At 46.6% G+C, this 22313-nt stretch overlaps 1 pseudogene; it reads right to left on the bottom strand.

The window, feature by feature from the left end:
* LOC123930540 overlaps positions 1 to 22255 on the bottom strand; it is a 35884-nt pseudogene extending 13629 nt beyond the window's left edge.
* Positions 22256 to 22313: the final 58 nt, after the last annotated feature.

The raw sequence follows: 22313 nt of genomic DNA on the forward strand, positions 1-22313 counted from the left end.
AAATGACACAAAAAATCTCTGTTAGGCACATAACTGGGTAATATCTGTTGAAGACAAGACCCACTGATGGGTGTTAAAATTAGTAGGCAAAAGTTTGAGGGAACCAGATTTGTACAGTCTCAAAGTATCTCCCTTAACATACTTATTAATCACAAAGGGGAAAACCATACCTTTATAGTGGAAAGCACAGCAGACAGCACTATAACCAAGGGGTCAAGGTCAACATCGCCCGTAACAGGACACACAGACATTAGGAAGGCCCAGATATAACCCAGATAAAATGCACTGAGAAGGACACAACATCATCCCTGTGGTATTCTTGGCAAAAACGCCCAATTCAGTCCAACCTTGAAAAATAGCAAACCCAACTTGAGGGACATTTTACAAAACAGCTGTACTCTTCAAAAACGTCAAGGTCATGAAAGGCAAGGAAATACAGAGGAACCGCCAGGGAGATGTGACAAATGCAGTGTGGAATTCTGGGTTCGATCCTAGATCAGAAAAAGGACATCAGTAGAAAGATTATTAAAACTCAAAGCAGGTGGGTAGTTTAGTTAACAATATGGGTGCCGATGCTAATCTCCTGGTTTTGATCCTTGTACTATAATGTTAAGGTCGGGTGAGGAGACACAGCAGAGCTCCCCGTATTATCTGCAACTTTCCTCCAGACCTAAAATTATCTAGCATTGTAGCTTTGACTCTCTCTCTCTGGGTCCACCCGCTTTGGGGGGCCAGATGCACACTATGGAGAAGGCCACGTGCTGAAGAACGGAGACCTACCAGCAACCAGCCCTGTCTTCCGCAAGTGTGAAGGCTCCATCTTAAAAGGGGATCCCCTTCTTATCTCAAGCCTTCTTATGACTGCAGCCCTAGAAAACGTCTTCACTGCCAGGGCTTCAAGCCAAACCATTCATCGAAGCCTCCCCTGTACCTGATTCACGGAAAGTGTGTGTGATAATAAATGTTTATTGTTTTCAGTGGCTTTTTAAGAGAAAATATTGCTGTTGTGCACAGTGGCCACCAGGTGGCGCTTGGACACCAAGCATGGAAACGGAGCTGCCGCCAACATTCCAAACAGGTCAATTGCCCCGGAGTTAGTTTACAAATGTATCACAATCCTAATAAAAATGTCATCAGAGTTTCTTCCTAGACACAAACAACCTGATTATGAGGTTCATTTGGGAGTACAACATGCAAAGATAGGAGGAAAAACTGAAAAAGAGGAAGGAGGAGAAGGAAAACCCCAGGGAGTAGTTCTACCAGATATTAAAACCAATATAAAATGTATTATTGGCGTGTGAATAAGCATACAGATCAAGGGAAAATTACAAAATCCAGAAATAGAACCAATTGCGTATGCTTATAATACTATAATCGTTTTTAATTCAGGAAGGGACTTCGGGGAAGTTTTTTAACTTACTAGTGTGGGAGCAACTACACAACCAAGAGGAAAAGCTGGGATCCGCTCCTCTCCCTGGATATCACATTAAATTCAAAGTGCATCGAAGATCTAAGTGAAAAAATACAACCCTCAAATAATACAAGAAAACACTGCAGAGTCTCCCAACCAGGCAGGAGCTGGGTATTTCCAAACTATTCATCAGAATTTCCAAAACTTTGACAACAGAAGCAAGAAAGGAGAATCTTGTTAAATGGTCAGACAAAAATGAAAACCTTTCCCAACTTCAAAACGTAAACCCAGGGGCACCGGGGTGGCTCAGTAGGTTAAAGCCTCTGCCTTCAGCTCAGGTCATGATCTCAGGTCGTGGGATTGAGCCCCACATTGGGCTCTCTGTTTGGCGGGGGGCCTGCTTCTTCCCTCTCTCTCTGCCTGCCTCTCTGCCTACTTGTGATATCTCTCTCTATCAAATAAATAAAATATTTTTTAAAAAACAAAAAACAAACAAAAAAAAAAACGTAAACCCACCCTGTATGAGCTAAAGAGTACAGAGGACAAAGCAAGAAAAAATACTTACACCTTGTATTACAAAGGGTTCATATCCCTAAAATACAAAAAAGGCATCTAAAAATTGAGGGGAGGGGGCGCCTGGGTGGCTCAGTCATTAAGTGTCTGCCTTCAGCTCAGGTCATGATCCCAGGGTCCCGGGATCAAGCTCTGCATCAGGCCCCCTGCTCAGTGGGAAGCCTGCTTCTCCCTCTCCCACTCCTCTGCTGTGTTCCCTCTCTTGCTGTGTCTCTCTCTGTCTGATAAATTAAAAAAAAAAAAAAAAATTGAAGGGAGGAGGCACCTGGGTGGCTCAGTCCATTAAGTGCCTGCCTGCCTTCGGATCAGGTCATGACTCCCAGGTCCTGAGAAAGAGCCCCACTTTGGGCTCCCTGCTCAACAAGGAGCCTGCTTCTCCTTCTCTCCACCCAGCTCCTGCTCTCTCTTGCTATGACTCTCAAATAAATAAATAAATAAAATCTTAAAAAAAAATAGGGGAGAAAAACCCAGAAACCTTTTGTAAATGGGTAGGATATATGAATAGAAAGCTCACCATGTAAGGAAATGCCAATGCCCCCTACAGATATAAAAATATGGTCTACCTCACTCATGAATTTTTAAAACCACAAATTAAAAACTGCACTGAGGGGCACCTCGCTGGCTCAGTCAGTGGAGCATGGGACTCTTGATTTCAGGGTCTTGAGTTCAAGCTCCATGTTGGGCATCGAGATTACTTTAAAAAAAAAAAAAGATTTTACTTATTCGAGAGAGACAGAGAGAGAACACAAGCAGGGGTGGGACAGAGGGAGAAGCAGACACCCGACTGGGCAGGAGACCGAGGTGGGACTTGATCCCAGGGCCCCAAGACCATGACCTGAGCCAAAGGCAGCCGTTTAACCAACTGAGCCACCCAGGTGTCCTTTACAGAAACACTTTAACACGTGGGATATAACATAAGGAATTGCCAGCTCGGTGTAATGTTGTTATGAAGGCAACTGAGAGGGTACAAAGAGAACTCTAAGAGGTTCTTAAACATCAGCCGAATAGCCTGGAGGGCCCCCTTGTTAAAACGCAGACTGCTGGGGGGGGGGGGGGGGGCACCTGGGTGGCTCAGTGGGTTAAGCCTCTGCCTTCTGCTCAGGTCATGATCTCAGGCTCCTGGGATCAAGTCCCACATCGGGCTCTCTGCTCGGCAGGGAGTCTGCTTCCTTCTCTCTCTCTCTCTCTCTGCCTGCCTCTCTGCCTACTTGTGATCTCTCTCTGTCAAATAAATAAAATCTTTAAAAAAAAAAAAAAACAACAAAAAAACAGACTGCTGAGCCTTTGTCTGAGTCTCTGCTCGGGCTGGAGGGTGTGGGCCTGAAACTGCGTGTCTCACAAGTCTTGGGGGGTGGGGGCTGCTGATCCGGCTTCCTGGTCGGGGGTGGGGACCACGCTCTGACAGCTCCAGCCCCAGGAGACCTTAGAAGTAGCAGCAGCAGAAAGCAGCTAGCGCCCCCTATGGATGGGAGGGGGGACAGAGATGCTAAAGAGCGGGCCCCCTCCGGCTGGCTGCTGTTTGTGATAAACTTGATCTTGCAAACTACAGACTGGCTTGGGGTGCTGGCACAGGAGGAAGCGTGGCTGGGGAAACACGCTCAGGAACAGCAGGCAAGTTCCTTCTGCGTATAGGGTGTCCCACCATCCCGGGGAAGGGGTTCCCAGGGGGCGGGGGTGCAGAACTTTGAATGCCGAAGCTGGGAGAAATCCTGAGCCAAGCGGAACGAGTTAATCACCCGACTTCTGCAGTCTAGCAAACCCTACTGCCAGGATCTCACAGAGAGCCATCTGGCAAAGCAGGAATGTGGTTTCCCAGCTCGGCAACGCAACGCAGAGCAGAGGAGGATGGGTTTGGAGCTGAGGGAGAAGAGTTGCATCATTGATACTCACTCCTCATGGTCTTCGGGCCTCAGCAGTCCATCCCCGCGGCCCCCTCAAGCGCACTTTATATATAGGGAAAACCAATCATTTCAGACTCTTGCTAAAAACCTTTCAATAGTGGCCGTGACTTTGTGATTTTGAGTGAGAAGTATTTGTTTGGTCTCTGTCTCCCTTCCTGGCACAAAGTCCCTAAAACCCTTGGATTTCCTTCAGTGGTAAGAGTGATAAAATGGAAGGAATGTCTTTGGTTATTCAAAACAAGCCCCTTTCAACCACACCTGCCTTCAGGTTGATGTGGTGACTTTTAGAAACCCCCTGGGATGGGGGCTGTTTGCCAGAGAACCAACTTCCCAGAACTTTCAGCCTCGCCCCCACTGACCTCCAAGAAGAGAAGAGAGGCTAGAGGTTGTGTTAATCCCCAAAGGTCAGTGATTTAAAGATTCATGTATTTATTTTAGAGAGACAGACAGAGAGAGAGACAGAGAGAGCAGGGGGCCAGGGGCAGAAGGAGAGAGAGTCTTAAACAGACTCCAAGCTGAGCCCAATGAGGGGCTCCATCTCATGACCCTGAGATCATGACCCGAGCCAAAACCAAGAGTTGGATGCCTAACTGACTGAGGGCCCAGGCACCCCTGAATTCCAGCTTTTTAATGCAGCATAAAAGGCTCTTTGAAGTTATTAAAAAAAAAAAAATCAAAAGAAACCAAAACAAAAAACCAAGCTATTTGCATTTACAGCCTAGTCCCCTTTCCTGAACTTTCTGTTTCAGAAAAATATTTAATCTTCATTTCCTAAAGCAAATCATATTCCCAAGGTGTTATGCTTCGAATAGACTATTCCCACATCTGGGCTAAAAACACATGAACCCAGGGGCACCTGGGTGGCTCAGTGGGTTAGGCCTCTGCCTTCGGCTCAGGTATTGATCCCAGGGTCCTGGGATGGAGCCCCCATCAGGCTCTCTGCTCAGCGGGGAGCCTGCTTCCTCCTCTCACTCTGCCTGGTTGTGATCTCTCTCTGTTAAATAAATAAAAATCTAAAAAAAATAAAAAATAAAAAAATAAAAACACATAAACCCCCTTTTTAGAGAAAAACATCGGATCAGAAGATGTGCTTCCCCTTTAAGAATGGAAGCTAGTTTTCAACGATGAAGCATTAGCTGGATTTGAAGGCCAGAGAAAATCTCAAAGCAAATGTATTTTTGAATTCCACAGTATTTACTGCTCCCGAGCTTCTAACACCCAAGGAGAAAAAAAGAGAAGGCTCCCAGTGCTAATGAAACGTGCCAGTTTTTCTTTCCTGTTAAAGATATTTATACCTGAAGTCTTTTCAAGGCTCCAAACACTTTCAAATGAATTCCATAGATGAAAAGCAATAGTTGGTTTGGAAAATCAGAGATGGTTTATAAAATCCTATCTGATAACATAAAAGATTCAACAGCAGTTTACTAAGCTCGTTGTTCCTTTTTTAGTAGTCTCTCCACCTGACATTGGGGCTCGAACTTACAACCCCAAGATCAAGAATTGCACACTCTTCCCACTGAGCCAGCCAGGTGCCTCTACTAAGTTTGTTCTTTTTTTTTTTTTTTTTAAGATTTTATTTATTTATTTGACAGACAGAAATTACAAGTAGGCAGAGAGGCAGGCAGAGAGAGAGAGGAGGAAGCAGGCTCCCTGCTGAGCAGAGAGCCCGATGCGGGGCTCGATCCCAGGACCCTGGGATCATGACCTGAGCCGAAGGCAGAGGCTTTAACCCACTGAGCCACCCAGGTGCCTCTACTAAGCTTGTTCTTAAACTCAAAGGCTAGAAATTAGACTCTTTGTATGTTTATGTGGTTAAGAGTGGTTTTGCTTTTCTTCTCTCTTTCTACAGCAATACTTTTTTTTTTTTTTTTAAACAAGTGATTTCTGACCAGTCCTGTTTGGTTTTTCTCCAAGAGTAAATCCATTGTGAGGACTTTCAAGGCAAACTCGAGGTTCCTTATGGGGTCCCACAGGATTTAGCACCTTCGTCCACTGAGCAAGATTATAACGGCATGACTCTCTTCCCACTATGCCGATCCTGCTTTGAGGCCGTAACTGTGGGTTTTTGTCTCCACCTCGAGCAAGGTTGTGGTTACATGAGTCTCAGCGGACTGGAAGGCGGAGTGCAGGGAAGGCGGAGGGCAGGGAGACCTGCCCAGCAGCGCCCGACCTGTGGCCTGGTGCAAGGATCCAACTGCCCCAGGCCTGTCTTCCTTTCCTGCAGAACAGGGAGGGTAATGATGACTCCCATCTCATCCCTTCCGGTGACGATTTCATGAGATGATGCGTATTAGGTCCAGAGCATATGGTTCGAGACTTTTTTAAAGATTTTATTTATTTGAGAGAGAGAGAGCACAAGCAGGGCGGAGAAGCAAAGGGAGGGGGAGAAGCAGACTCCCCGCTGAGCAGGGAGCCCGGTGCAGGACTCGATCCCAGGACCCTGGGATCATGACCTGAGTCGAAGGCAGACGCTTAACCGACTGAGCCCCCCAGGTGCCACAGAGCTTGAGACTTTAGACAGAATTTAAATGTTCACTGTTGGAGCTATTTTCTTTGAAATATGGTCAGCAGTACTCACAGTCATACTTTTAAGAGCTGAAACCAGTAATATGTTCAGTAATTAACAGAGATCCCGCCTACAGCAAGTTCTTGCTCAGTAAATCCCTCACTTCGGACTCCTTCTGTCTCTTAGCTGCTCTGGGGCATCTCTGTCTCCCCCTCCAGAATGCACCCTGCTGACCAGCTAGCTTGGCTGCTTCTTGTTTCTCCCTCAGGGGGGGAAAATGTTCTCCAAAAGAAAGACCCAGATAAAAGCCGCTCAGCCACACCACCCTCCATCTCTCTGACTCTTGCTGTGAGGAGTCTGGGTCTTGGGGTCACACCACATGGGAAAGAGCTAATTAAGTGGGGTCAAGTGCTGGCCTTGGGTTTTGTAACAGCAAATGTTGCTCAAAGGAGCAGCAAGGCAGAGTCGTCCCTCCGGGTTTCCAGCCAACTCTCCAGGGCAGTGAGCAGGTGGCCACAAGGCTGTGTGACAGCAGGGCCCTACCCCCGCAGTGCAGCAGGTACCACGCTGTGGCCGTGGGTCGGCTGGTGCCTTTGGAGGTGGCCTAGAACCACAGCTGGTGGGTGTCACCTTGCTACAAATGCACATAAGCCCATGTATTAGTTTGCTGGGGCCGTTGTAACAAACGACCACAGCCTGGGAGGCTTACACAACAGAAACGTGTTGCCTCACAGTTCTGGAAGCTACAGGCCCAAAATCGAGGTGCCTAGAGGGCTGGCTCCTTCTGACGGCTGAGAGGGAAGGATCTGTTCCAGAATCTTCTACCTGCCTCTTCACACCCTCTTCCTTCCAGCATGCCTGCGTCCAAATCCCCTCTTTTTATAAGGACACCAGCCCTATGGGGTTCAGGCCACCCTAATGACCTCATTCTAACGTGACAGCTCTGTAAAGACCTCTCTTTCACATGCTGAGCTACTGGGGGGCTGGACCGGGCAGGGGGAGGGCCCCATTCATCCCTCAAAGCCTGCTTGGCCATTCACGGTCATGAGAGACGTCGGTCATCCCATCATTGAGAGCGCTAGGGAGTGTGCCTTGTCAAGACAAGGCCGGTCCGAAAACACTGAGGAGCAGACCCACAATACAACAGCCAGACAACCTCCTCTGAACTATGGGTGAGGTCCAGGTTCCACCCCGTGAGGCGCTTTCATTGTATGAAATGTTCCCCGGAAACCGATGAAACCCTAAGGTAGTCATAGGTCTGCCAATCTCCTCACCCTTGGGAGGCAGCAACCCCCATACCAGGGGGCACAGGGTCAGAAAACTCCAAGGCTACAGAGCCGACTGGATTCATAGAACTCGAGCCTCCTTAGTGTTCTACCCAATGTGCGTGTTGACTTTGGCTCATCTTACTGAGGTGAAAGCGATTCTAACACCTGTTATGCTAACTCGAATTCCCTCTATGTTGCCTGGAGAGAGAGCTCATTAAAACCTGGTAGTAACCACCTCTGGAGTGTGGCCCTGTGAGTAGGGCCCACGTGCAGTGTAGATCCAAACACAACACCCACATAGCCATCACTTGGTCCCGGGTGGCTTTTTTTTTTCTTCAGATTTTTAATAATCATCTTGGCAATACAAAATTAAAAAAATATATATAGGGGCACCTGGCTGCCTGTCGGAAGAGTGTGCGGCTCCTGATCTTGGGGTTGTGGGTTCGAGCCCCATGTTGGGTGTGGAGATTACTTCCAAATAAAATCTTTAAAAAATATATAATAACAATGAATAAAATAGAATAAAAAATGTATCTGCATAGGGTTTATAATGAAAGCAATTCCCCACCCCACCCCACCCTCACTCTGCCCATCCTCAACCCCAGCTCTGCACCTCAGAATGTGTGGAAGTATCTTAACGTCAATACAGACAATAAAGACAACTTTCAACAGCAAAGTTCTCTCTTCCTGGACAGTATAGAGCCTGAATTTTACCAGTAGGGGGAAAAGGAGGTGTGGCAGTAAGGCCTTTTTTTCTTTCTTTTTCTTTTTTAAGATTTATTTATTCATTTATTTGACAGAGAGAGATCACAAGTAGGCAGAGAGGCAGGCAGAGAGAGAGAGGGGGAAAGCAGGCTTCCCGCTGAGCAGAGAGCCCCATGCGGGGCTCAATCCCAGGACCCTGGGATCATGACCTGAGCCAAAGGCAGAGGCTTAACCCACTGAGCCACCCAGGTGCCCCGTCTTTTTTTCTCAGTAAAATGAACTGCACGTGCAGTTTCAGAGGGGACGTGATACAGCAGAATCAAGGAGTGGATGGAAATCCAATATGGCAGCCTGTGGTTCTTAAAACGGAGATGCCACTAGCAAGCCATTAAATTCAGTATTTTCAAGGCATAAGTCAGTGGTTTTCAGCACATTCTCAATGTGTTCTGTCCACAAACAGAATATTTTCATCACCTCAGAAAGAAACCCCATTCCCATGAGCCATGACTCCACATTCCCCTCTACCCTCAACCCTGGCAGCCACAAATCCACTTTCTGTCTCTACTGATCTGCCTCCTATAAATAGGGTGATAACAATTATTTGTGCTTTTATGTCTAATTTCGTTCAGCAAGTGCAGTGTTGTCCGGGTTCAGCCACGTGATGACGTGTCTCAGAACTTCATTCCTTTTTGTGGCTGAATATTTCATTTCATACCACATTTTGTTTATCCATTCGTCAGCTGATGAACATTTGGGTTGTTTTCATTTTCTTTTTTTAGAGAGAGAGCAGAGGTGGGAGGGGCAGAGGGAGAGAGAGAATCTCGTGCTAGACGTGGAGCCTGACGCGGGGCTCGATCTCACGACCCTGAGATCATGAGCTGGGCCAAGATCAAGCATTGGACATTTTACTGACTGAGCCACCCAGGCACCCCTGTTTCCACCTTCTGACCACTACAAGGAGATGCTGTGAACGTCTGTGTACAGGTTCTTGTGTGAACATCTGTTCAGTTCTCTTGGGCGTTTCCTTCACAATGGAATTGCTGAGTGAAGTGGCGACTGTGTGTTTTAACTTGCTGAGGGACCAGTGTGTGGCTCCAGGGCAGCGCTGAGGACAGGAGAGCAGCGGCTTGTATTATTAGTATTATTAGTTGGCTGTTGCCAGTTGCCACAACAGAACACCACAGATCGGCGGGTAGGGGGAGGCTTAGACAACAGACATTTAGTGTCCCACAGTTCTAGAGGCTGGAAGTCCAAGATCAAGGCGTCAGCAGGGCTGGTTTCTCCTGAGGCTTCTCTCCTTGGCTCGCAGATGGCTTCCCTGTGTCCTCACATGAACTTTTCTGGGTGTGTGCATGTCCTTGGTGTCTTTTCCTCTTTTTACAAGGACACCACCAGTCCCATGGGATTAGAACTCCACCCTCAAGGCCTCATTTAACTTTAATGACCCCCCCCCAAAGTCCCCATCTCCAAATTTGGTCACATTGGGGGGGTTAGGACATCCACACACAGATTTGGGGGGAGGGGGTGGACATGGTTCAGTCCCTAACCAGGTGATAGGCAGGAAGTGAGTAGGGACCGGAACCATATCACAAGGGCCTTGGGTAAGACATGGCTGGGGACATTCTTCTTGACCCATCATCCCCTGAGGTCCCCAAGGAATTGGTACCATGGAATGTTCCCTTTCTGGCCTTTACCTTCCAGGTAGGACTAAGCACTGAATGCGGCTCAACAGTGCAGTTTTCAACGTTGTCCAGGTAAGAGTAGACCCAGTGGGAACCAGCAGAGATAAAGGTCCTGAAGAGTAAATGCCTGGGAGGGGTTATGCAAATTAGATACAAAGGACCCACGTCTTTAGGCTTCCTTCCTTCCGTGGGTCAGCTGTCCAGGGCTATAGAACAGACCCTAAGACTTTAACTCCTGCCTTCAACAGATCTGTAGGTCTATTGTGCCAGGGACTGTTCTAGGCCCTGGGGCCCTCGCAAGCTTTTGTTCTAGGCCCGTACCATCCAACATGGTACCCACTGGCACAGCTGGCCAGTCGGAACTGAGATGTGCTAAGTGCAAAATACACACCAGATTTCAAAGGCTTAACATAAACTATTTCATTAGTAATTTTTATATTGGATGCATCTGAAATGGTATTTCATTATATTTGGTTAAATTAAAAGTGTCTTATTAAAATTAATGCCATTTATTTCTTTTCACCTTTCTTTTTATGAGACTCCTAGAAATTTTGAAATTACATATGTGACTTGCATTGGTGGTTCACACTCAATTTCTCTTGGACTGTGCTCTCCCAGACTAGGGTCCACCCAGAGACATGTCTGATCTAGCTCATCCCAGTGGACAGAATCAAAGGGGATCCTTGATCTGGACCACCATTCTTAAGGACTGGGGGATGATATCTAACTGATATCATCTAGCTGATGATATCCGTTTTAAAATGAGCTTAGGGGCACCTACGTGGCTCAGTGGGGTAAGTGTCTGGCTCTCGGTTTCAGCTCAGGTCATGATCTCGTGGGTTGTGGGATCAAGCTCCACATTGGGCCCCATGCTCAGTGCGGAGTCTGCGTGAGATTATCTGTCTCTGCCTCTCCCCCTGCTTGTGCTCTCTCTTTCTCTGTTTTTTTCTCTCTCTCAAATAAATAAGTAAAATATATTTTTTTAATGAGCTGTAGGGCCAGAAATAAATGGGAAAGGGATGGGAAGAAAGATGAGATCCGCACACAGCTAGGGAGACTGGGAGGGATGCAAAGAGTCTCTAAAGCCTGAGAGCCAATTTCCAACTTGCCCTCTGTGGTAGGCAAAATCACGCCCCCCTCCCCAAATGCCCATGTCCTAATCCCTGGAGCCTGCCAATGTATTATGTTTCCTGGCAAAAGGAACCTTGCAGATGTGATGAAGCATTAAGGGTTTTGAGTTGAGAAGATTATCCTGGATTATCCAAGTAGATCCAATGTAAGCACAGGGGTCCTTACAAGTGAAAGAGGGAGGCAAGAGGGTCAGAAGGGGATGTGGATGTAATGCCTAGCTCTGAGGATGGAGGAAGGGACCATGAGCCGAGGAATACAGGTGGCCTCCAGAAGCTAGAAAAGGCAGGGAAATGGATTCTCCCCTCAAGTTTCCAGAAGGGGTGCAGCCCTGTGACACCTTGGTTTTAGCCCAGGGAGATGCAGTTCAGATTTCTGACTTCTCGAACCAGAAGATGATAAATGTGCGTTGTTGTAAGCCTTAGACTGTGGTGACTTGTTCAAGGATAGTAAGGAAACCCTTAGTTTGGGTCTTCAATCTGCCTAGAGGGTCTTTGGACAAGTGACTTTCTTCTCTGCTAAGGCTGGGGGCAGAAAGATTGGTAGGGGCAGGGAATGGGTGGCATTCTCGTGGAGGGGAGTGACATATTTGTCTGTCCTGGGCACCAGCAGAGATGGCATTACGAAAATTAGGACAAAACAATTACTAAAATCTGGATGGCTGTCCAGCATCTCATTTACTTCTGAGAACAGCCCCATGAGTTGGATAACTATTATTATCCCATGTTAGAGCTAGGGAAACCAAGGTCAGAGAGGTTGGGTAACTTGCCCTCAGTCAACCTTGGTTTGCAGACTACTGAGAGGCACCCTTTGCTAATGGGAGAAATTTGACCAACAGCATGGATCCATACGTTTCATGAATTCATTGACCCCACAGATAGCTGACATTCAGGGTAGAGTGATGAACAGCTCAGGCCAATTGAGTCTCATCATGGACTGGGGGTGGGGTGGGGATTGAGGCGCTGCTTTCGCAGCACTATGTGCTTCTGAGCCTCAGAGCCCATCGCCTTCCCATTTGTCATAACCAAATTCATCGTGGTTCTCATCTTTGTTTTCCTTGGGAATACCCCCAATACAGTTTCCTTCCATTGTCCTGGGTTCCCTCTCTCATCTCCATTGTTCTCTTCGTTGTCTTTGGCCCTGCCCATCTCCTGCCTCCCTCCATCCTTCCCAAACTCTTCCACAGTGAGCCCTACAAACCACTCCCTGAATATTCTCTCCAACTTTTGCCCTAATGAAAACCAGCTCCATCCCTGGATATAGCCCTACAATCCTAACTGAAGGTTCTTCATGCTCCCAACTCACCAAACAACTCACAGTCTAGAGGATGAGAGGGGTGGTCAGCATATATGCCCCAGAAACAAATGAGCCCAAACCCCAGTGGTTCTCACACACACAAAAGCAGAGACTCACTCATGTTCCCTCATCCAACGTGGGGTGGCTGGGGTCTTCCCATGGCCTTCGTCCATGGACCAGTCTCTTCATTCATGGGCAGCCTCCGAAACATTGCCAATCCCCTGGCAGAGAGAAAAGACACATGGACTGCCATGAGCCGGCTTTTAAAACTTCCACTCAGAAAGGATGCATGTCCCTTGCATTCAAATTTCATGGGCTAAAGGGAGTCATATGGCCAAGCCAGCTATCGGTTGAGCATCCTTCAGGAGAGGCAGCAAATATCATGAACAATGTGCTATCGTATTGGCACCCCAATGGTGTTTCCAGATATTATTAATCCTTCTCCATATTCCTATTTTTTAAAAGATTTTATTTATTTACTTGAGAGAGAGAGAGAAAGCACATGCATGTAGGCACGAGCTGGGGGGAGGGGCAGAGGGAGAAGCAGACTCGCCACCACACAGGAGGCCAACCTGGGGCTTGATTCCAAGACTTTGAGATCATGACCTCAGCCAAAGTCAGATGCTTAAACAACTGAGCCACCCTGGGCCCCCATACTCCTATTTAAAAAAAAAAAAATCCTGCTTCCGTTTGACAGACCTCATAGAGTGATGTCTAGACCCTCTTGTCTTCCAGCTCTTCACAGTCTTCTAAGAAATCTGAGAGTCACACTTGGCTCTTCCTTCTCCTTCACCTCCTATCAGATCCTTTAGAATGTTCCCAAGGTTCTCTGTCACTTCCCTCAGTCCCCACCGCAACTACCCTCCTCCAAGCCACTACCATTTCTTACGTGAACAGCTATCACAGCAGCTTGCTCTACGATTCATCCACCATCTACCCAACAAACAGCAGAGCCAGTCATGCTGCTTAAATCCTTCCATAGTTTCCCACTGGCCTTCCGGGAATGTCCAAAATCCTTACCTTTTCCTAAAAAGCTCTTCCCAGCAGGCTCCCACCTGCTGCTTCAGGCCTTGCCACTGTCCTGGTCACTCCACAGTCCAGGACCTGGGCTTCTTCAGTGTCATGTGCTAACACTTAAATTGCTTCAAATTTCATAACACAGTTCTCTTTGCCTGGAACTCTCTCCACCAACCCCCCTTCACCTCTCAGGTCTTAACTTCCTCACGGACGTCTTCAGATCCAGTATTCTCTCTGCAAGTGCTCCTGCAGCACCCCTACTGCCCCTGTGAGATACTCAGCACTCCCTGTGGTGCTTGCTCAGTGCCCTGCCTGCCCACCCAGACTAGAGCAGCATGAAGGCAGAGGCTGTCTGCGCCATTGCTACATGGCAGTACTGTGCTCATGCTCAGTAAATATTTTTTCAGTGACACAGTGAATTTGTCATACATAGAGACTGAGGGAAAGAAATAATCAAGGTTAGTAGATGCAGTTAGCTATGAGGAAATTAGCCTCCGACGTAATCAAGGGAGGCAGAAGAGGCTGAGACACCTGAGCCACCTCTGGATCCCTTAGTCCCAAACCCACCATACACCGCTCCCTTCCTGCATCTCCCTATGTTTCTAACCTCATAAAGTGTCTTCCTCCCACCCACTGAAAGAAATCTGGTTCCATGACGGAGAGAGTGCTTCTTTCTCTCTTCCCTCATCCTCACCCCTGCTGTTCTCACCTCTCCCCCAGTCCTTCCCAGTGCATCCCACAGGTCCTCCCAGCCAAGGCAGCTGGAAGAGTCCAGAGCCTCGCCAAGATGTTGCCTGTCCTCAGATTCTTTCCTGAGCAGAAGGACGTGAATGACACTCTGAAGAAAGGAACATCCTGATGCCTCCATGAGACACATCCCAGGCCTGGGCTTGTTAAATCAGGCTGCCTAACCAGGTGGGGCTGTGGGTGCGATGCAAACAGCTTTGGAAAGGCTTCCGTGTCAAGGCCTAGTTCCTCCTTCCAGGGCAAAGGCTGTGTCTGAGATCACAGCACCGGAGACGATGTTAGTTTAACGTAACCAAGTACCACAGACTGAGCGGCTCAGACAACAAGAGAAATGAACTTTCTCACAGCTCTGGAGCATCCAAGATGGAGGCGTCCGCAGATTCGGTTTCTGCTGAGGCCTCTCTCCTTGGCTTGTAGATTGTTCACATTACTGGCTCAATTTCTGTTTTTCTGACCAAACCTCAGTTGATGCACTTTGCCTCCTGGAGCCATAGGACTACATTCTGGCCAACTGGATAGGAGCGGAAGGAGGGTGGGCGTCTTCCGGGTCATGCCCTTAAAAGGCAGCTAATGGCTCCATACTTCCGAGTTCTGTCTTCTCACACGCTAGGACGTGAATGTGGTGACAGGGGGATGGCTTCAGCCGGTGAGTCAGGATAATGCTCAGAGCAGAGAAATGTGAAAGGCGGGACCTATGACCTCTGGGGGTGGGGCCAACTACCAGATCTGGGGCTTTTTTGTGAAATAAATGTCTCAGAGGCATTCTGTTCTGGGCTTTCTTTGTTATACCTCAGTCCAAACTCTAGTGTGGACAGCTCTAAAAAGCAAAACTATAAATGCCCCCAAAACTTAAATAATATAATATAAATAACTCTCAAGTTTAAAAAATAAAACGTTAAAGAAAGAAATCCTTATAACTGGGTGGCAACAAAAGCATGACCAATAGCAGTGTCTGAGGGGTAATTCTAGCTTTCAACATTTTTATCAAAGAAGACGGAAAACAAGTGAAGAAAGGTTTAGCTTAAGAAATTATATATGAGGGACACCTGGGTGGCTCAGTGGGTTAAAGCCTCTGATCTCAGGGCCCTAGGATCGAGCCCGATATTGGGCTCTCTGCTTGGCGGGGAGCCTGCTTCCCTTCCTCTCTCTCTGCCTGTCTCTCTGCCTACTTGTGATCTCTGTCTGTCAAATAAATAAATAAAATCTTAAAAAAAAAAAACCACAAATGTTGGCTATTTGAAATGCTTCAGGCAAAGCTGATGGAGATATGCCAAACAAAAATGTAATTCTTAGTGAAAGGGAAGAAAGAACTACAGATATAAATATTTTTAGAATAATAAAATAAAAATTCTAACTCTATTAACCAGTGCATTTTTTTAAGAGAGAATGCACTAGTGGGGGCAAGGAAGGGCAGAGGGAGAGAGAGAATCTTTTTTTTTTTTTTTTTAAGATTTTATTTATTTATTTGACAGAGAGAAATCACAAGAGAGGCAGGCAGAGAGAGAGGAAGGGAAGCAGGCTCTCCACTAAGCAGACAGCCCGATGCAGGACTCGATCCCAGGACCCTGAGATCATGACCTGAGCCGAAGGCAGCGGCTTAACCCACTGAGCCACCCAGGCGCCCCGAGAGAGAGAATCTTAAGCAGGCTTCACACTCAGCATGGAGCCCAATGCAGAGCTTGATTTCACAATCCTGAGATCATGACCTAAGCCAAAATCAAGAGTCGGACACTTAACTGACCGAGACAGTCAGGCACCCCTAAACCAATACATTTTGAAATGTTGACAAGATGGACAGATGCCTATAAGAAGAGCAAATGCCAATACTGAAACAAGAAGAAACGGTAACTTTTGAATAGACCAACAACCATGAAAGAAGTGGAAATTTTAATCGAAAGAAGCCCCAGAATGTTTACCAGGAGGGTTCTACCAAACTTTCAAAGAACAAATAACACCTACCATATACAAATTATTACCGGGGCCTGGGGGAGGAAAGAAATTCATTTTGTGAAGCTGGTATATCCTTGATTCCTCAACCGAATGAGGACAATCTGGGAAAAGAATATTAGAGGCCCGTTTTACTTTCTAAATGCATATACAGGGGCGCCTGGGTGGCTCAGTGGGTCAAAGCCTCTGCCTTCGGCTCAGGTCATGATCCCGGGGTCCTAGGATCGAGTCCCACGTCTGGCTCTCCGCTCAGCGGGGAGCCTTCTTCCTCCTCTTTCTCTGCCTGCCTCTCTGCCACTTGTGATCCGTCTGTCAAATAAATAAATAAAATATTAAAAAAAAATAAACGCAGGGGCGCCTGGGTGGCTCAGTGGGTTAAAGCCTCTGCCTTCGTCTCGGGTCACGGTCTTAGGGTCCAAGGATCAAGCACCACATCAGGCTCCCTGCTCAGCCGGGAGTCTGCTTCTCCCTTTCTCTGCCTGTCTCTCTGTCTACTTGTGATCTCTCTCTCTCTCTGTGTCAAGTAAATAAATAATTTTTTTAAAAAATTTAAAAAACAAATAAATGCATATACAATTCCTAGATAAGATATTAGATAAGCAAATACAAATAATGTACTGAAAATAAAATGGCATTGAGTAGGTTTTAGTAAACATTGGAAAGTGAACAATGTAATGCACTATATTATGGAATAAAGTAGTAAAGTCACATGGTCGCTTTCACAGATTAAAAAAAAAAAATTGATAGGGGCACCTGGGTGGCTCAGTCATTAAATGTCTGCCTTCGGCACAGGTCCTGGGATCGAGCCCCGAATTGGGCTGTCTGCTCAGCGGGAAGCCTTCTTCTTCCTCTCCCACTCCCCCTGCTTGTGTTCCCTCTCTTGCTGTCTCTCTCTCTCTCTCTGTGTCAAATAAATAAAATCTTTAAAAAAAAAAAAAGAAAGAAAAGGAAGCAATACAAGCAAAAATCATAAGGAAAGATAACAAAGGATATTTCATAATGATGAAAGGAATAATTCACTGATATCATGTTAGTATCATAAATCCTCATTCACCAACAACATAACTTCAAAATATATAAAGCAAAAACTGATACAGCTAAATGGAGAAATCGACATATCCTCATTAAAAGTGGGAGAGTTTATTACACCTTCCAGAAGGCAACAAATCAAACAGGAAAAAAGGTAAGGGTGTAGCAGATAAGATGTAGAGAATTAATAAACCCGAATGGCCAGATCTCTTGTCCCAACAATCAGAATGCACATCCTTTAAAAACAGACAGGGGGTGCCTGGGTGGCTCAATCAATAAGCGTCTGCCTTCGGCTCAGGTCATGATCTCAGGGTCCTGGGATCGAGTCCCGCATCGGACTCCCTGCTCAGCGGGAAGCCTGCTTCTCCCTCTCCCACTTCCCCTGCTGTGTTACCTCTCTCGCTGTGTCTCCCTCTGTCAAATAAATAAACTCTTTTAAAAAATTTTTTAAAAAACCACCATAGAGAACATTTCCAAAACAAAACAAAAAACCCACATACCAAGTCCAAAGGGAAATCTCAACACATCCCTAAGAATTTGTATCATTCAGAACATGTTCATTGAATAAAACCAGCAATCAACTGCAAAAAGTTAATCAAGGAAAAATCCAGGTACATAGATAGTCAAAAATAATTTTCTAAGTAATTTGGGGGTTAATCGACATTACATTTTTGGGAACTGAATGACAAAGAACGGTGCTGATGAGGGAGCAGGAGGCTGGCTGAGGACAAAGCAAAAGCTGGCACCTCCCACCCCCCTCCACCCGCTCCCCTCCTGATATGTGTGACATGCCTCAGGCACCCCCTGGCTGCCCTAAAAGAAAAACAAATAGTTAACTTGCAGAGATCACAATCCTGCAAGACAGGAGTCTCCCTCGGTCTACAAATGTCCTAGTGATTTACAATGAAGAAGCTATCTTATCAATAGCCCAACTTCCAGAGACAAGTAACTCAGTTCCTCAAGCCCTAATGTCACCCTCCCCTCCATAAAACTGAAGGAGTCTGAGGCAGAAGGAAATGTAAATAAAGTTAAATTTCTCCTAAACCTAAAACTCACTGACAAGGATGTTCGATAGGAGGAATGTGACATTCCGCCAGGAAACTCCCAATTGTCTTCATGTTAGTGCCTCTTTAGATGGAAAAACAGCCTTGGCTTGACAATAACCAGGCCTCCAGTGCCCTGACAGTCTTCTTTACCGTGATAGCCCTTCTGAACACCCCCTTTGTCCTCACCTACCCAACTCCCGTGTATATAATCAGCGACTCCTCAGGAGAGCGGGGCAGCAGCTCTTTCTGCCCACGGGTTGAGTCCCCCTGCTTTAATAAACCACTATTTTGCACCAAAGATGTCTCAAGAATTCTTTCTTGGTCATCGGCTCCGGACCCCACCCCACCGAATCTCACCTAGGTTCTAGAACTTCATCAGTACCACATATCAAAACCTGGAGGAGGCCTGGGTGGCCCACTGTTTAAGCCTCTGCCTTCGAATCAGGTCACGAGGGTCATGATCTCAGGGTCCTCGGATGGAGCCCGGCATCGGGCTCTCTGCTCGGCGGGGAGCCTGCTTCCCCCACTCTCTCTGCTACTTCTCTGCTTACTTGTGATTTCTCTCTGTGTCAAATAAATAAATAAAATCTTAAAAAAAAAAAAAAAGACCTGGAGTACACAGAATAAATAAATGCGGGGGAGAAATGTGGAGAATGAATCAACAAAGCAGAAATAAATAAAATAAAATCCCTCCCCAAAAATAAGTAGGAGAGATTATCAGTAAACAAAATCTGGTTTGTTTTTTTAACACTGATAAAACTATAAAATTTTGGACAACTTTGCAGAAAAAGAAGAGAAGGATCAAATAAATATCAGGAAAACCAAAGGAAATACAACTTCAGATGCAAATAAATCATAAAAAATAACATGTATAAAGTATAAAAAATAACATGTATAAATGAATCTGAAATCCTAGATAAAACAGAGATTGTTGTAGGCAAATATAAATTACAAAAATTTACTCCAGGAGAAAGTAATGAACCTGAATAAACCAACACCCACAAAAGAAGTTGAAATGACAAAGAACTACCAGAAAGGTACCATGCGTGGATGACCTTTCAGTCAAATTCCACTAAAGGCTCAAAGAGCAGATAACTCCACTGAACTACAACCGTTCCAGATTGCAGAATAAGGTAGACGGTTCCCTCAAATCATAGAACAAGGCTAGCATTTCCCAACTGTCAAAACTGGGCAAGGACAGCACAAGAAAGAAAACCACGGGCCAATTCCATTCTGAAAACAAACGCAAAACAACCCTAAATGAAATAGTATTAAAAGTCTGGCATAGTGGGGTGCCTGGGTGGCTCGGTGCGTTGGTTAAGCCTCTGGCTTGGGCTCAGGTCATGATCCCAGGGTGCTGGGATCCTGCCCAGCATTGGGCTCTCTGCTCTGCAGGGAGCCTGCTCCCCCCACCCCCCGCGCCTGTCTCTCTGCCTACTTGTGATCTCTCTCTCTCTCTGTATGTCAAATAAATAAATACAAATATTTTTAAAAAATTAAAAAATAGTAATTTTTTTAAAAGCCTGGCACAAGATAAGGATTGTTCATTATCACCACTATGGTAACATTGCATTGGAATTTCTAGTCAAAGGGGAAGGGGTGAGCAAAGAGTTATAAAGAGCGGAAAGACTAAACTGTCATTTTGTCACCACAAGGGGATCATCTAGCCAGGAGAGTATGGAGAATTAAAACAAGTAAGAGTGAGTTCAATAACGTAGCCAGAGCAAGATTAGCAATAAAAGCACAACAGCCGTAACTGATAAGAAGAAAAAATCCAAGTCATAAATAAATAAGAAAAAACAGTAAAGTCCCAGGGAGTGAACCAGAGAACGCATGCGTAAGATATCCCAGGAGAAAATTATACCTGTGTCCAAGACGGAAGACTCAATATCACAAATCATAAATTCTCCCCAAATTAGTAACTTATTCATTACAAGCTCAATGAAAATCCAAGGCATTTGTTATGGAATTGACAAGGTCTATCTCACTCCCCATTCCCCTGCAGGACCCCCCAGGCTTAGAATCAAGCAGGCTCCCCTTCCTCACCCAAGTCTATACAGCTACTATACAGGAAACCACCTGTTCCGCTGCCCACCTGCCTCTCTCTGATTTACAACGCACAAGGTAAACAGAGTAACAATGTCAGCATAACACAAGCATGTTGGTTAATAGGCAATTTTGTCCTGGAAGTTAATATTTTGAAGCAATCAGGGGCAAGCTTTCTCACAGTTAAAGGGGAAGCCTAGTGATCAAAGAGGATCTTGACACACACAAAGCTGCAAATCTGCAGAAGGCTCTTCCTTTAGATACACAGTGGCTCCTTTTGGTGGTTTAAAGACCATAATGCTTGCTGCAATGTTATGGTATGTGGCCAAGCTGTGAATGCAGATGGAGAAACTACAATGATATGCTCTCATGTCAAAATGACAGATTAATGGGAGACAACACCTTCAATCAGATTTTTAATTTTGATGGAAATGGTCTCCATTAGAAATTATTACCTGCAGACCAGCATCTCCAAGAAGGAAGCACAAGCCCCAGCCTTTAAAGACTGCAAAGAAGGGACTGAAGCTCCTAAGCGCGAATGTCGGTGGAAATTTAACTGTGCTAGTATTTCTATTGGTTTCTCATTGGTATTTCTCATTGGTTTTGTAGCTCTCTGATTATAAAGTTGCGTACGTTTTGAACAATCTGTTCCTAGTTCTATTTTTCCTATAAAGCCTTGTTATTTATAGCGCACTGTTTTGTAGAACTCCAAGTTTTTTCAGGAACGCTTATATCAGTTATGGCAAAATCACCTGTACTCAGAATAAGGGGTGGGGGGTGGGGGGCGCCTGGGTGGCTCAGTGGGTTAAAGCCTCTGCTTTCAGCTCAGGTCATGATCTCAGGGTCCTGGGATGGAGCCCCGCATCGCAACGGGCTCTCTGCTCAGCAGGGAGCCTGCTTCCTCCTCTCTCTCTGCCTGCTTCTCTGCCTACTTGTGATCTCTGTCTGTCAAATAAATAAAAATAAAATCTTTAAAAAAAAAAAAAAGAATAAGGGGGGACTCTGTCTTCTAACGAGCATTCTTGATAGGTCCTAAGTTGGGGAGGGAAGGTAAAGGTTGGGGGGTAGTTCTCTGCACCTTGGGAACCAGAGCCCATCATAGTTCCTCTCTTCTCTCCTACCTCCAGACCTCCGGGCCACCCAGGAAAAGCCACGGGAAAGGCCCAGAATTTTGCTGCTTACGAGCTTACAGATCTTGAGCCAGTCGCTGAACCTCTGCAGGACTCAGTTTCCTCACCCTTTAAATGGGAAGGCAGTGTGTTTGAGGAATCATATTTAAAAATCTGCCTCTGATTCCCGCTTTGCCATTTACACCTCTGTGACCTCGGACAAGTGACTCTGCTTCTTAACACGTCATCTGTAAAATGGGGTCTCTGCGAGAATTTAAAGATGCTCCTCGCGTGCAAAGCGCTTAGCACAAGAGGCGCGTTAAGCCCCAATAAATTGAAGTTCCTATTCTGGGAGGCGGGGAATTCTCGAGGGTCTGAAGTTTGACCGCTGAGGCGGAAGAACCCAGAACTGGTGGGAAAAGACATGGCTGTGATTTCCCCACGGACAGTAAACACGTCCTGCCTGCCGGGTCTTCCCAGCTGAGGCCTCTCCATCAGCCGGACCCCCTAGCTTGCAAGAGCCACCAACCCGCTTCCAGTGTTTGGTGCCGCCTCCCGTCGCGCGGGTCCGAGGACGGACTACATTTCCCGACGTGCACCTCGGGTCGGGACCCCGAGGGACCGGCCCCCGAAGAGGACCTTGTCCCAGCTACCTTAGAGGCTGGAGGCAGTAACCACCACTCAGGCAGCTTCTATACTTCGCTTTGCGAAGCCACTCAGCCGCCGTCAATCCCACCTTGAGCCGTGGACCCGCAGGGTCTGTGAAGAGGGCTTGACCCCCTCCTTCTTCCCTCCTCCAGGCGTCCGGCCCAAGGGGTCCCAGGGTCCGAGGCCAGGCTTATCTCCCCGGGAGGATTCCTTCGGCCCTGCGGGGTCCCCACTGCGGCCCGAGGTTGGCAGCG

This window comes from Meles meles, chromosome 19, assembly GCF_922984935.1.
Source record: "Meles meles chromosome 19, mMelMel3.1 paternal haplotype, whole genome shotgun sequence".
Lineage (NCBI taxonomy): Eukaryota > Metazoa > Chordata > Mammalia > Carnivora > Mustelidae > Meles > Meles meles.